General features: G+C 49.1%; 1 protein-coding gene across 1 annotated transcript in view; it reads left to right on the top strand.

Moving 5' to 3' along the window:
* LOC137619178 (zinc finger protein 721-like) overlaps window positions 1–15,483 on the top strand; it is a 177,023-nt gene that overhangs the window by 24,738 nt on the left and 136,802 nt on the right. The window contains exon 2 of the mRNA XM_068349363.1: window positions 622–757. The gene's annotated coding sequence lies outside the window, so the exon portion shown is untranslated. The remainder of the gene's footprint in view (window positions 1–621; window positions 758–15,483) is intronic.

Genomic DNA, 15,483 nt, shown 5'->3' on the forward strand with positions numbered 1-15,483 from the left:
TTCAGCTCCCTTGTAGGATAAGGAGCAGTTAGTTGAGGGCAGATGTAACTCGCGTGTAAGTCCAGAATGAATGTGAGAGTGACTGGCCTCTTCCTATTTCATTCTCCCCTCTCTTGGGGTTAGCATCAGAAGAACTCTGCAAGCTGACCTCTAAATGCTGGTGGGTACCATGCCTTTAGTGCAACTTGATATATGCACATATATTTGTTATGTCCCCGTTTTCCAAGCGAGGTATAGTTTGGCAGTGTCTAGGTTAAGTGAGGAGCTTAGCTCCAGTTTTATTGCTAAATTCTACGGTAGCACTGATAGCCCTGTCCATCTTCGTATAAGGATCAGGAGGTGTCAGTGTGCCCTCTAAACAACTCGTGCATAGTACAGAGTGGCAGCCCAGGACAGTTTCTAGCCAGTTGGTGTTGGGATTTCCACCCACCATGGGGTGAACTGGTTTTCTGCTAGTGCCGAAATAAAAATCCTATATAATGAGCCTCGGGTTTTTATGGTGAATAAAAATTAAAATTATATAAAATTGGTCATTTCAAATCCAATTCAACTAGTCTTTAATATCCACGTCATGTTTATGATTCAATGTATACAATTTGTAATGATTTGCTTCTCTTCTAGGTGATGAATGGCAGCTGTCTTTGTGAAATTAGGGATATGACTTCTTTTTCTTAAGAAGATACCCAAAACGGAACAGTACTGTACATATCCCAAGATATTCATGAGACTTACTTAGAAATCCTACTGGGCGAATACAGTAAGTAGCATTGTAAGTGTATGTAGGTAACTGGTAGATTAATGATTAGTTTATATTTCAAGAAATTTCAGTTGTTCCGTAACTGAAATACAAACCACGCTATTTAATATGGATTATTACTTTCGGCGTAGCTGAAATGACGAGCCATTAGAATTTTAACGAGGGATCATTACCCCACCGCTAGTTAGTGGGGGGTAGGGGAGGGTAGCTTGCTACCCCCCCCCTCACACACACCTGTGCTTGAGCTCACTTTGCTCTCGGCTCGGGTGGTATTCGGACGTGTCCGCTCTCACCCTCGCCTCTTCTCTTGACAGCCATTAATGTCTTTTTGCTTTTTCTTTAACAGGTTTGATTGTGAAGTTGGCCTCTGCGAATATGCGCAAATGTCCTGGATTACCCGACCGCCCCTGTGGAACATTCATGTCGGCGGTCGAGACAGACCCTCACACCCTTTGACCTTACTGTAGAGGTCAATGGTGTGATAGTGGTAATAAGTGTAGTGAGTGTAGGGAGTGGTCTACCTCCCAGTGGGAGAGGTCTTCTCGGTGACGTAAGAAGAAGTCCAGGCGGGATATTTCTCCTTCGAAGTTTTCTTTGAAAGGAGAAAATCCCAAGGACTCTTCTTCCGCTGCCCAAACCTCCTCCGAAGCTCCCTCTCGATCGGTATCTTTCGAGAGACCGTTGAGTGGTAGCGTAGACCATGGTTCTGTTTCCCGAACTCGGGGTTTGAGAGATGGCGTTGCCTCCCCTAGCGAGGCAGCTCCACCTCTCCCACCGGCGGAGGATTTAAATTTAACTAATTTATTTCAGCTTTGGTCTTCCTTGGGGCTCGAGGGTTCGCCCTCCAAGGAAGCACTTCTTGACATCATCCGATTGGGTGCCGCTGTCAAGCAATCGCCGACTTTGGCAGAGGTTGATCCTCTGTCTATTGTCGACGTTGTGGTGTTAGAGGCATTGAATGCGGTATCTCCTAATACCTCTGCCTCTTCGCATCCCACAGTAGCTGAAGGAGAAACCAAGTCCAACAGTCTCTCTTGCCGGTGATTCTTCCCCTCAGGGGAGTTCACTCACAAAGGCTCCTCTTCGCAGGACTGCTGAAGGTCAGCTTGCTGATCCAACGGCCCCCAGAGGGCGTATACGTCGCAAGGCTCGCCTTCCTCTTCGCCGGAGAGGCCTTCCTTCACCTTATAAAGCAGTGAGGAGGCGCCTCTTCGGTTCATCATCGTCGTTGCAGTCCGCCGCAGAGGAGCGTCGTCAACGATCACCGACTGTCCCTGCTACGGTCCTGGACCTCTCTGCGGATCGTTCACGATCCCCTTCGGTGGAAGGTTGTCCTTTCAAAGGGCATGTCGACCTTCCACCCGACAGACCTGCTGACCTGCCGTCACCGTTCCTGGCAGCTGATATGTTTTACGCGCCGACAAAACCTGTCTTTCATAGTCAAGCACTGGTCTCTTCGGGGAAACAAGGGCGTATGAGCCATCGCACGCACAAGTACCTTACGTGCCATGTTGAACATGTGCGCCAACGATCTCCTGAACACAATACTGTTCCTGAGATAGCGCGCCAGCGCTCACCTGCTCGCCAGCTCGCCAGCGCACCACTGCACGCCATCAACCTATTGTGTGCCAACACCCTGCGCGCCAACGCTCTCCTACGCATCAGCGCTCGCCAACGCGCCAACGATCTCCTACGCGCCAGCGCCCTCGTACTGCCATCTCTCCTGCACGCCCACGATCTTCGGATCTGGGGCTGGTAGGGAAGTCTAAGACTTCACCTACTCGCCAACGCGCCGCCTGCTACCTCCTGTGCGCCATCCCTCGTCAGCACGCAATCGCGCACTTTCACCTGCTCGCGCCTACGAGGATGCACGCCCACGCCCATCCCCTACAGCAGCTATACACCGCCAGCCTGACGTGCGCCCACATGAGGTGCGCCAACGCATGTAGGTTCCGACTGCGCGCCCACGCGCAAGGGATATCTCTCCCGCGCGCGACCGCCCTACGACATCTTCTGGGGCGCGCGATCTCTCGCCCGCACACCCACAGGCCCATCATCCTGATCCTGCGCGCGAACATTCACCCGTGTGCGCGCGAGCGCACAATAAGCCTCCTGTACACTCTCCTGTGTCTCCTGCGCACGCTTCTACGCGCCATTGCTCGCCTGCGTGCCCTCGCAATCGCCCTCGCGCGCACACGCACGCACGTGCATCAGCAGTTCCCCGCGCGCGCCAGCAGTCTCCCGCGCACGACCCCGGGTATTCCCCATCGCGCGAGCGCCAATACCCTCCTGCCCGCTTCTGTAGGACAAGGCACGGCAAGGTTGCCATCGCCACATTCCCCTCCCCGTAAGCGCAGAACAGCGCGCTCGCCGGGGGAGGGGAAGGTTCCAGAAAGGTCCAGGGACATTTCTTCTTCCTTTTCTTTTCAGGCGAACCCTCCTATGGAAACTCCTCCCAGGGATCGGTCGATCCCTGTCCCTCCAGAGGGAGTGTCTGACAGCGCAGCTGTCAGCCAGCAGCCATGGTTTGGGGCAATAGTAAGAGCGGTTATGCAGACTTTCAAGCCTGTTCTCTCTGAATTGGGCCACAAATCCTTGGCTGCGTCTACCTCCCTGAAGAGAAAAAGAGGAGTATCGGACGCGGTGACTTCTCCGAGAACTAAGCTGTCTCCTCGTAAGCCTTCGAGGCAGGCTCCCTCCCCCCCCAGACTTTTTCTCCCTCCCTGTCGGACGAGGTTTTCCCGTCCTCAGGGGAGTCACGTGAGGTGAGGCGTTCCCCCATCGCACCAATGGGGGAAACCCCACCTCGCGCTGGAAAGTCTTCCCGGGTAGGGGCGGAGAAGAACCTACCTCCGTCGTTGTTGGAGTCCTGCATCCCTCCCAGGAGGGAGTCGAAGGACTCTAAGACAGTGCCAAAATCCTCGACAAGACTTAGGACGGAGCCAGCCAGTCACTCGGAGAACATCCGCGATTCTCCCCAAGAAGAGCCTTTGGAGACAGGAGACTTCGCTGCGAGTCTTAACATCTGGAGGAGAGCTACAGGAGTCAGAACATGCATTTTGGCAGGTTCTGACTCTTATGAGGACTCTCAATGGGTTTGCTGACCCAGAGATTCCTCCTCGAGAAGGCAAAGACATGGTCTTGGACCGAGTATTTAGAACTCAAAAACCTTCTAAGGCCAGTGTGTCTCTACCCTGGTCTTAGTGGGTTAAGAGTACCAGGGACAAGATCGCAGTCCAGCTCTCTGAGTTAGCCTCCTCCAGTCGATCCAGTGCCGGCAACAAGCTTCTCCCACCTCCTCACATACAGCAGAGGAGGTACTTCGAGATCTTAGAGGAGCCTTGTTTAGCTCTTCCTCTTCACCATTCTTTGGAAGAGCTTACCAGGGGAGTCCCTCTTGAGAGACTCTCCAACCGGCAGGTCTCATTCACGGCGACTGAGATCCTTAATCAGGAGAAGGTTGCGAAGTGTGCTATGCAAGCCACTTCGTGGCTGGATATCTGGTTAGGGACCTTAGGTATCCTGATACCTTCGGAGGATTTCTCCAAAGAACGTACCAGGAAAGCTATGGAGACCTTCCTCCTCTCAGGCACTCGCACGATCAAGTTTCTGGCCCACCAAGTCTCGAACTTGTGGGCGAACACCATCCTGAAACGTTGGGATGCGGTGGCTGAGAGGTTCCATCAGAAGGTCCCTAGCACCGAGATAAGCAGGCTCAGACATTCTTCCGTGGAGGGAACGAATCTGTTTGAGCCTAAAGACGTGGAACATGCTGCTGAGAGGTGGAGGAAGTCCCACCAAGACTCCCTCCTACATAGGGCTTTGACATCCAAGCCCTATAAGCCTCCAGCGCCCTAGCAGTCCTGTCCTACCAAGACCACAAAACCGACAACGGCAGCGAAGACAGTGGTGTCTAAGCCCTTTCCTGTCAAGGACAGGAAAGGCAAAAAGTCCTCCAGGGGAGGGAAAAATCCTAGAGGGAGCAGCCGAGGCCGCAAACGCTAGGATTGGCAGTCCCCCTGCATGTCCACCAGTGGGGGGATGCCTACAAAGTTGCGCAGACAGGTGGCAGCAACTCGCGGCCAATTCCTGGACGATTTCCGTAATCAGTCAGGGATATCGTGTCCCGTTCACATCTCTACATCCCCTGACGACGAATTCAGTGTCATTGAGCTCCCTTGCCATGGGATCAGCAAGGGGGCAAGCCCTTTGGGCAGAAGTCCAGACCATGTTGAAGAACGGCGCTCTCCAAGAGGTCCTCGACGGGTCCCCGGGCTTCTTCAGTCGACTCCTTCTTGTAAAGAAGGTGTCTGGAGGCTGGAGACCATCCGTTCAGCATGGAGACCGCAGACACGGTCTGAAGGATGCGTACTTCCAGATCCCAGTCCATCTGTCTTCGAGGAAGTACTTAAGATTCAGCCTAGATAATAAGGAGTTCCAGTTCAAGGTGCTGTGTTTCGGTCTCTCCACAGCACCACAGGTTTTCACCAGAGTGTTCACCCTAATATCGTCGTGGGCACACAGGATTGGCATCCGTCTCCTTCGTTATCTGGACCACTGGCTAATCCTAGCAGACTCGGTGTCATCCCTTCTTCAACACTGGGACAAACTTCTGAGACTTTGCCAGGATCTAGGGATACTGGTAAATTTGGAGAAGGCCTCACTGCTTCCCACTCAAAGACTGGTATATCAAGGCATGGTTATAGACACCAATCTCCACAAACGACAGGATAGCAAGGCTGAGGAAGGTCGCAAGCCCTTTTCTCAGACGACGAGAAGAGCTTCCAGCCCAATCGTGGTTACGTCTCTTCGGTCACCTCTCAACTTTGGCTTGTCTAGTTCCCAACGGTCGCCTCAGGATGAGATCCCTCCAGTGGCGACTCAAGTCCCGGTGGAATCAAGGTTACGATTCCCCGGACGTCATGATCCCTATGGGACCTGCGGAACGGACGGACCTCCAGTGGTGGGTGACAGACGAGAACCTACGAAGAGGAGTGGATCTTCTCGTCCTACCTCCGGATTTGATGCTGTTTTCGGACGCCTCAAAGAAAGGGTGGGGGGCCCACGTTCTGCATCACACGACCTCAGGCCTGTGGTTAGAATCAGAAAAGTGCCTCCATATAAATCTTCTAGAGATGAAGGCCTTTTTCTTGGCCCTTCAACAGTTCCAACAGTACCTGGCGGGTCACTCTGTGGTGGTGATGAGCGACAACACCACAGTAGTGGCTTACATCAACAAGCAAGGAGGTACCTTTTCGAAGCAGCTATCCCATCTTGCAGTAGAGATACTGAGTTCTGGAGAGGGAGGTCTCAACCTTCCGGACTCACCAGTGGTAGCTTATACACCCCCCCCTGGAACCCCCCCAAGCGGCGGCGCGAGCCCCAAACCACGTCCCCTTGGGCGGAGTTACCAGGGACGAGCGGGTTGACTCGGCAATGGAAGTCACATTTCTGAAGTTGACTTCGGCACAGAACGTTCTCCTCTTTTTCCCTCCCGCTGCTCCCAACATTATTTGCTGATTTTCATTATTCTGCACTCAGCAACCAGAGTAATATCTCAGCCCACGGCTTAATTATGTCTAGGCAAATTCTTACCTCCGCGGAGGTGCATCGGCTTAGCGAAGACTCCAGCGGAGAGGAGAACGTAATCAGTAACGAAAAACGAACACAATCGACTGCAGATAGTGATATGCCTTCTAATTCTGATATCGTAAATATGTTACTACAACAGAATCAAACTCTCATGAAAATTATCCAGAAAAGGTAAGGTTTTAAATTCTTTTTACAACGAAAACGTCATATGGAAAGCAGCTGATTTAGACTAATGACGTCACAAATGCAAATGGCGGCCCCCATACGTAAGGTTGTTATGATTTGAATGCTTAGAGCAGGCACTTCCGAACATAGCGTAAGTAGCTTAAGCAAAGCATGTGCATGATTACTACACGATTAATTGGTATAAACAAACCAAATACTCCAATTTTCAATATTAAACTTACCCGATAATCATGTAGCTGTCAACTCCGTTGCCCGACAGAATTCTACGGAAGGGATACGCCAGCGATCACTATACTAGAAGGGGGTGTACTCACCAGCGCCACCTGTGGCCAGGTACTGCAGTACTTCTTGTTGACACCACCTCAATTTTTCCTCTGTCGTGCTTCCGGCAAGACGTTCATGGATACGCTTATAATTTTGGAGTCTTGTTCACGGTTTTTGGTGAAGTATTGCTCTAAGATTTCAGCTTTCGCTATACTGGAAACTTTTCTATTAGCTTAGATAGCTTTTATTTGATTTGATTAATGGTTAACGATCTTTTGCTTTATTTGGAATCCCCCTTGACTAGCTCTTTGATTCAAGATGTCCGACCTTTCTCAAGCCCCTCCCCATAGACGATGTAGGTCTTGTAATAGGCGTATTCCGAAGGCCTCGGTTGATCCTCACACCGCTTGTTCCGACTGTAGGGAAATATCCTGTCAGTTGGAAGATCGATGTGAGGAATGCGCCGGACTTTCGGAACTTGAGTTTGTTCGATTCCTTAAATATACCACTAAGTTAGAGAGAGAGAGAGTTAGGAGGAGTTCTGCTCGCTCTTCGCTTTATTCCTCACCTCATGATCCTCAACCTTTTCCTCCCCCTGTAGTGGCTACCCCCGAACCTACTATTTGTGCTCAGCCTGATATGTCCGATGTTTTGCATGCCATTCAGGCTTTAGGTGACAAAGTGGAATCGGTAGTGAGTGACCACAAGTTCCTCTTGGCGGACGTCAAGGAACTTAAGGTCAAAAGTGCAGTGGGAAGTGGTAGTGCCAGTGCTGTGCCGAGTGCTAGTGTCAGTGCGGTGCCGAGTGCTAGTGTCAGTGTCAGTGTTGTGCGTGAGGGTACTTCTGTGCGTGCCAGTCGTCCTCCCAGTCCGGGACCTCTTGCAAGCTCCCAAGCCCAGGGGAGAAGCAATGTCGAAGGGCAAAATGGTTCGGCAGGCCTTGATCGGCACACAGAAGTATCCTCGGTGGTTGCGGGCGTGTCTTACAGAGACCGTCACTCCCACCCGCAGACGATTGAGCCCTTATTTTCCTCGTCTGCAGAAGAAATTTCGGGGAGAAAACGCTGGACTCAGGTCTCAAGACCTCTTAAACGTAAAGTCCAGACCTCAAGAGTTCAACAACCCGGATGCAGTCATTGGGTTAGCTCTGACTCTCCGCAGTCATCAGGTGACTGCACACCTCCTAAGAGAGGTAAGGCGATGCCTCAACAGACCTCATCTTCTGTTAAGGTTTTGCCTCAACAGACCTTATCGTCTGTTGATCCCAAGATGACTTTGCTGCAGTCCATGCAGTCGCAGCTTGCGGTCTTAATGCGTGAGTTTCAGGCAGAGAAGGTTACACCTCCTCCTGCGAGCGCTCCGCCTCACCGCAGTCCAGTCTGCCAGGCGTACGAAGTTGAGGTTCCTCAAGCTACCTTACCGCGTTCGGAGTTGCCAGTTACCAGCGTTGTGCAGCAACCTCCACCTTCCTTAAGGCAACCTCAACAATGGGAACAGGAGTCTTATGCCTTACATCCTCCTCTTCCTTTGAGGCAAGATTTTCTTGCGGTTAGACCATCTTCGAGGCAACAACCTCTTGAGGTACGACAACCTCTACCATCCTTGAGGCAGCCACCTCAGCTCTCGCAGCTGCTACCTCAACTTTCCTCAAGGCGAGAGCCTCAACTCTTGAGGCTAGCACCTCAAGAACCTCAACTCGTGAGACAGGAACTGCGTTCTGCGCAGCTACTACCTCAACTCTCGCAGCTCACACCTCAAGAACCTCAACTCGTGAGACAGGAACCTGCTACTGCGCATCCACCTCAACCCTTGAAGCAAGCGCAACTCTTGAGACAGGAAACTCATGCTAGGAGTCAGCCACCTCAACGCATGCACCTACCTTCCTCTACTCTACTTGACCAGTCTTTGCAGCCTGAACCTCAGGTTTTAATACAGTCGCCTCTCTCCACACTTGCTCCTCAAACCGCCGCAGAACCTCCTTCATCCCAACCTCTTGACTTTGTCGTTACCAGCCCTCATCCTCTTCAACAGAGACTTGAGGATGAAACCGCAAGTGTTTATGCACCCGCTTGTCAGGATTCTGCTGTTCAGCACACCGCTGTAACTTTACCTCTCGCTTCGCAACACTCTGGTGATGAGGTTTCTGAGGAGGAAGCTGCGCACCTAGATGATCCCTCTTCGGACGTGGAGGAACCCAAGTCTTCTCCTCCCTCCATTGACTTTCGCAAGGTCCTGGCTCTTTTCAGAGAGGTTTACCCGGATCATTTTGTTTTTGCTACCCCTCGCTCTCCTCCATCTGAGTTTTCGCTAGACATGCAACCTGTTAAGTCGGCCTATACTAAGCTCGTCTTTGCTAGATCCTCTAAGAGAGCTTTAAGAATGTTAGGGGATTGGTTGCAGTCCAAACAGCAACTAGGGAAGACTTCATTTATGTTCCCTCCTACTAAGCTGACTTCTAAGGCGGGCGTATGGTATGCCACAGGAGAGGAACCAGGCTTGGGAGTCCCTGCCTCTGCCCAGGCTGACTTCTCAAGTTTGGTCGACTCTCCACGTAGATCAGCTATGAGGCGCTCTAAGGTCTGCTGGACCTTTTCCGACTTAGACCACTTCTTAAAGGGTATTTTTCGTGCCTTTGAGATTTTCAATTTTCTCGACTGGTGCCTGGGGGCCTTGAGCAAGAAGACTGCCCCTGCGGACAAGGACTCAGCCATGCTTATAATGTCCTGTATGGATAAAGCAATTCGGGATGGGTCCGGCGAACTTGCATCAATGTTTGTTTCAGGAGTACTCAAGAAAAGGGAACAACTTTGCACTTTTCTTTCTACTGGCATCACCTCTTGTCAAAGGTCTCAGTTACTTTTTGCTCCGCTTTCTAAGTTCCTGTTCCCCGAAGAGCTTATCAAGGATTTGTCTGCGGCCCTTATTCAGAAGGACACTCATGACCTTGTGGCCTCTTCAGCTCGTAAGGCTAAGGTTGCTCCTTCAGTTCCCAGAACTTACCGCACCCCAGTGGCCGATACTCCTGCTACGAGATTTATTCCGCCCTTTCGTGGCAGAGCCCCCAGCCGAGGAAGTACCCGTCCAGACTCTTCCAGGGGCAGGTCTAGGAAAGGTCCCAAGACTTCAAAAGGCAAACACTGACTCTCCTCCTCTCCAGACAGCAGTAGGAGCCAGACTCAAGACCTTCTGGCAAGCTTGGGAAAGAAGAGGTGCAGACGCCCAGTCTGTCAAGTGGCTAAGGGAGGGTTACAGGATACCATTCTGCCGCAATCCCCCTCTGACCACTTCTCCCATCAACCTCTCTCCCAACTACAAGGAAAAGGACAAGAGGCTAGCGTTACACCAGGAGGTGTCGCTCCTGTTACAGAAGAAGGCAGTGGTGATAGTCCGGGACCATCAATCCCCGGGCTTCTACAACCGTCTCTTTCTGGTGGCCAAGAAGACAGGAGGTTGGAGACCGGTGCTGGACGTCAGCGCGCTCAATGCTTATGTCACCAAGCAGACGTTCACTATGGAGACGACGAAGTCGGTCCTAGCAGCGGTCAGGCAGGAGGACTGGATGGTCTCGTTGGATCTGAAAGACGCTTACTTTCACGTTCCTATTCATCCAGACTCCCAACCTTTCCTGAGATTCGTTTTTGGAAAGGTTGTGTACCAATTTCAAGCCCTGTGTTTTGGCCTAAGCACAGCTCCTATGGTGTTTACGCATCTGATGAGGAATATTGCAAAATTCCTCCACTTATCGGACATCAGAGCCTCCCTTTATTTAGACGACTGGCTGTTAAGAGCCCCCACAAGTCGTCGCTGTCTGGAGAGTCTCAACTGGACTTTGGACTTGATCAAGGAACTGGGTCTATTGGTCAACTTAGAAAAGTCCCAGCTCATTCCCTCCCAATCCATCGTTTACCTGGGAATGGAGATTCGGAGTCAGGCTTTTCGGGCTTTTCCATCGGCCCCAAGGATAAGCCAAGCCCTAGAATGCATCCTGAGCATGCTGAAGAGGAACAGTTGCTCGGTGAGACAGTGGATGAGTCTAACAGGGACCCTGTCATCGTTAGCCCTGTTCGTCGAGTTAGGGAGACTCCACCTCCGCCCTCTCCAATTCCATCTAGCAGCTCATTGGGACAAGGATTTGACGCTCGAAGCAGTCTCTATTCCTGTCACCAAAGAGATGAAGACTACTCTCTTTTGGTGGAAAACCAACATCCTTCTCAAGGAGGGTCTATCGTTAGCGATTCAGACCCCCAATCTTCATCTCTTCTCGGACGCATCAGACTCGGGCTGGGGCGCGACCTTGAACGGACAGGAATGCTCGGGAACATGGAACAAGGAACAGGAAACGCTCCACATCAACTGCAAGGAGCTGCTGGCAGTTCATCTGGCCTTAATGAACTTCAAGTCCCTCCTGTTAGGCAAGGTGGTGGAGGTGAACTCCGACAACACCACAGCCTTGGCTTACATCTCCAAGCAAGGAGGGACCCATTCGAGGAAGCTGTACGAGATAGCAAGGGACCTCCTCATTTGGTCAAGAAGTCTAAATCTCACTCTGGTAACGAGGTTCATTCAGGGCAACATGAACGTCTCAGCAGATCGCCTCAGCAGAAAAGATCAAGTCATCCCCACGGAATGGACCCTTCACAAGAGCGTGTGCAACAGACTTTGGACCTTGTGGGGTCAGCCTACGATAGATCTGTTCGCCACCTCCATGACCAAGAGGCTTCCTTTGTACTGTTCCCCAGTTCCAGACTCAGCAGCAGTTCACGTGGATGCTTTTCTGCTGAATTGGTCCCATCTCGACCTATATGCATTCCCGCCGTTCAAGATCATCAACAGAGTCATTCAGAAGTTCGTCTCGCACGAAGGGACACGGCTGACGCTGGTTGCTCCCCTTTGGCCTGCAAGAGAATGGTTCACAGAGGTACTACAATGGCTGGTCGACGTTCCCAGGACTCTCCCTCTAAGAGTGGACCTTCTACGTCAACCTCACGTAAACAAGGTACACCCAAACCTCCACGCTCTTCGTCTGACTGCCTTCAGACTGTCGAAAGATTCGCTAGAGCTAGAGGCTTTTCGAAGGAGGCAGCCAGAGCGATTGCCAGAGCAAGGAGGGTATCCACTCGTAGAGTCTACCAATCCAAGTGGGAAGTCTTCTGAAGCTGGTGCAGAGCCAATGCAGTTTCCTCTACCAATACCTCTGTAACCCAAGTAGCTGACTTCCTATTACATCTAAGGAATGTGAGATCCCTTTCGGCTCCTACGATTAAAGGGTACAGAAGTATGTTGGCTTCAGTTCTCCGCCACAGAGGTTTGGACCTTTCATCCAACAAGGACCTTCAAGACATCCTTAAATCTTTCGAGACTTCTAAAGAACGTCGTTTATCCACTCCAGGCTGGAATCTAGACGTAGTCTTAAGGTTCCTTATGTCTCCTAGGTTCGAACCTCTCCAGTCAGCTTCCTTCAAAGACCTTACTCTCAAAACTCTTTTCCTCGTCTGCCTTGCAACAGCTAAAAGAGTTAGTGAGGTTCACGCCTTCAGCAAGAACATTGGGTTCACATCCGAATCAGCAACATGTTCTTTACAGCTCGGATTTTTAGCTAAGAATGAACTTCCTTCACGTCCTTGGCCTAGATCGTTCGAAATTCCTAGCCTTTCCAACATGGTGGGTAACGAGCTAGAAAGAGTTCTTTGCCCTGAAATACTATCTTAATAGGTCAAAACCTATACGAGGACAGTCAGAAGCCTTATGGTGTGCAATCAAGAAACCTTCGATGCCTATGTCCAAAAACGCAGTTTCGTATTATATAAGGCTTCTGATTAGAGAAGCTCATTCTCACATGAAGGATGAAGACCTTGCTTTGCTGAAGGTAAGGACCCACGAAGTGAGAGCTGTAGCCACTTCGATAGCCTTTAAACAGAACCGTTCTCTGCAGAGCATTATGGATGCAACTTATTGGAGGAGCAAGTCAGTGTTTGCATCATTTTATCTTAAAGATGTCCAGTCTCTTTACGAGAACTGCTACACCCTGGGACCATTCGTAGCAGCGAGTGCAGTAGTAGGTGAGGGCTCAGCCACTACATTCCCTTAATCCCATAACCTTTTTTAACCTTTCTCTTGAATGCTTTTATTGTTGTTTTTTGGGTTGTTACGGTAGGCTAAGAAGCCTTCCGCATCCTTTTTGATTTGGCGGGTGGTCAATTCGTTCTTGAGAAGCGCCTGGGTTAGAGGTTGTGTAGAGGTCCTTTAGTATGGGTTGCAGCCCTGTATACTTCAGCACCTTTGGGTTGTTCAGCCTCCTAAGAGGAACGCTGCGCTCAGTAAGGAAGACGAACTTATTAAAGGCAGAGTAATGGTTCAAGTCGACTTCCTTACCAGGTACTTATAATTTCATTGTTATTTTGAATAACTGATAATATGAAATACGGGATACTTAGCTATCTTATAGTCATGTACACTGGTTTTCACCCACCTCCCTGGGTGTGAATCAGCTACATGATTATCGGGTAAGTTTAATATTGAAAAATGTTATTTTCATTAGTAAAATAAATTTTTGAATATACTTACCCGATAATCATGATTTAATTGACCCACCCTTCCTCCCCATAGAGAACCAGTGGACCGAGGAAAAATTGAGGTGGTGTCAACAAGAAGTACTGCAGTACCTGGCCACAGGTGGCGCTGGTGAGTACACCCCCTTCTAGTATAGTGATCGCTGGCGTATCCCTTCCGTAGAATTCTGTCGGGCAACGGAGTTGACAGCTACATGATTATCGGGTAAGTATATTCAAAAATTTATTTTACTAATGAAAATAACATTTTTTATATATTACAAAATTATAATTAAGCACACAAAACAAATTGCTTGCCTGACACATCAAAAGCACGCAGCTTAATAGGCAGTAGGCTAGACCACAGGTAAGTTCGAGCTTACATTTCTCGCTTTAAACCTATCGACACTAGCCTAGGCCCTGGGGGGTTTCTGATAAGGGTTACATATGAGGCAGGTCTAGTTTATTAATAATAACAGATTTAAACTTATCATTCACTTAAATATGGCACTGAATTAACCTAAGAGGGCTATTTGAGTCGTGAACCCCATTGCCTGACTTCAGCCTTCTAGGTCCGCTGCTGTCCATATTTACTATACCTGTTGAACAAAATTTCAATTACTGTAATCTATGGTAAATAAATCACTGATATTAAACATTCATCTCGGCAGAAGTGGTTCACCTGCTAAGATGAATGAGGCTCCCCCTCCTACTAAGCGCTCAAGACGATCACCTGAATTACCTGAAAGTGCAAATTTAGACCTCTTTTCCTTTTATAATAATGGAGATGAAAGTGATTACGAAGATTTCAACCTTCTTACCTTCAATAAACCCATTCCTTCATATATTTCCACCAATTTCAAAGCTGAACCATCTTTTCATAGAGAAGGGAAAATTCAATTGAATAATTCACTAGTAGCATTAACTTTCAGTGAAGGCCATAGTGATAACCGGGATAAATTCTTTGTTAGTAGTCAAAATAAGGAGTTCTCAGACTTTTTTAAATTAATTAATACTCCAAAGTTGAATTTCTGGCCTGAAGGTAAGGTATTTGATGACAGTTATAAGAGAAAATTTTTTTATGACATTGAAAATATTAAAATGAGTATTTCTGCCTTTCAAGGGCATGCAGCACTGGCACACATTGTATACCCCTCCAAAGTAAATGACATTGATTTTTTGTCCAAAATTATTATTGGTCCCCTAAGGAGGAGCATAGACCTCATACAAAATTTGATTAGAAATTTCAGAAGCAGAGCACTTCCTAGATACCTCAAGGAAGAAATAAGAGATCTTATAATCAAAGCAGACATTAAAGAAGTTTGGAATTTAACTGAAGACCAAAAATCAGCCATTGCTGCCTGCTTTCACAAGGGTCCCCTCCTCAGAGGAGGGGCAGCAAACTTCAGGGGTAGGAAATTCAACTTCGGGGGCAGATTTCAGGGAAGAAGGTTCAGTTTCCTCAAAGGTAACCCTAACTTTAGATTCAAGTCTCAGCCGCTTAGAAGAGGTAATAGGCGAGGTGGGTACAGGGGGGGGGGAGGTCACAAAATGGACAAGCTAATAGTTCAGGAGCCAGAGAAAAGAAAGACCCTAGAAATTGAGCCATGCTCCGCACCAGTTCAAAGAGAGATTTTTTCAGCACCAGTATCCTATGCACCAGTTGATAACGATGTTTACTCTGCACCAGTTAATAATGAGCTTTGCTCAGCACCAGTTAATGAGCTTTGCTCAGCACCAGTTAATAACGAGCTTTGCTCAGCACCAGATAATAACGAGCTTTGCTCTGCACCAGACCATCATGACATTGGGCCAAATGCTATAAATCAAGATAGAAGTAAAGAAACCTTGCCTTTGGCCTCAAACCCAATGAATAACTCCTCCCAGAGCCCCCCAGAGAATAGGATAGGTAAGTCATTATTGATGAATATTGATAGTTGGAGAAAGCTTCCTAATGCCTCTTTTGCTTGTAAAATTATCAATGAAGGGGTGAGAATTCCGTTTAATAATAAACTTAAAGCCCAGAGGTCATTAAAAAGAACAGGTAAAGATAGATTTTATTCAATTAACAAGCGTAAAATATTGGAAAGTGAATGTGACAGACTGCTAAAACTAGGTGTCATAGAGCAGATCCCC

The sequence above is a fragment of the Palaemon carinicauda genome, chromosome 25 (genome assembly GCF_036898095.1).
Source record: "Palaemon carinicauda isolate YSFRI2023 chromosome 25, ASM3689809v2, whole genome shotgun sequence".
NCBI lineage: Eukaryota > Metazoa > Arthropoda > Malacostraca > Decapoda > Palaemonidae > Palaemon > Palaemon carinicauda.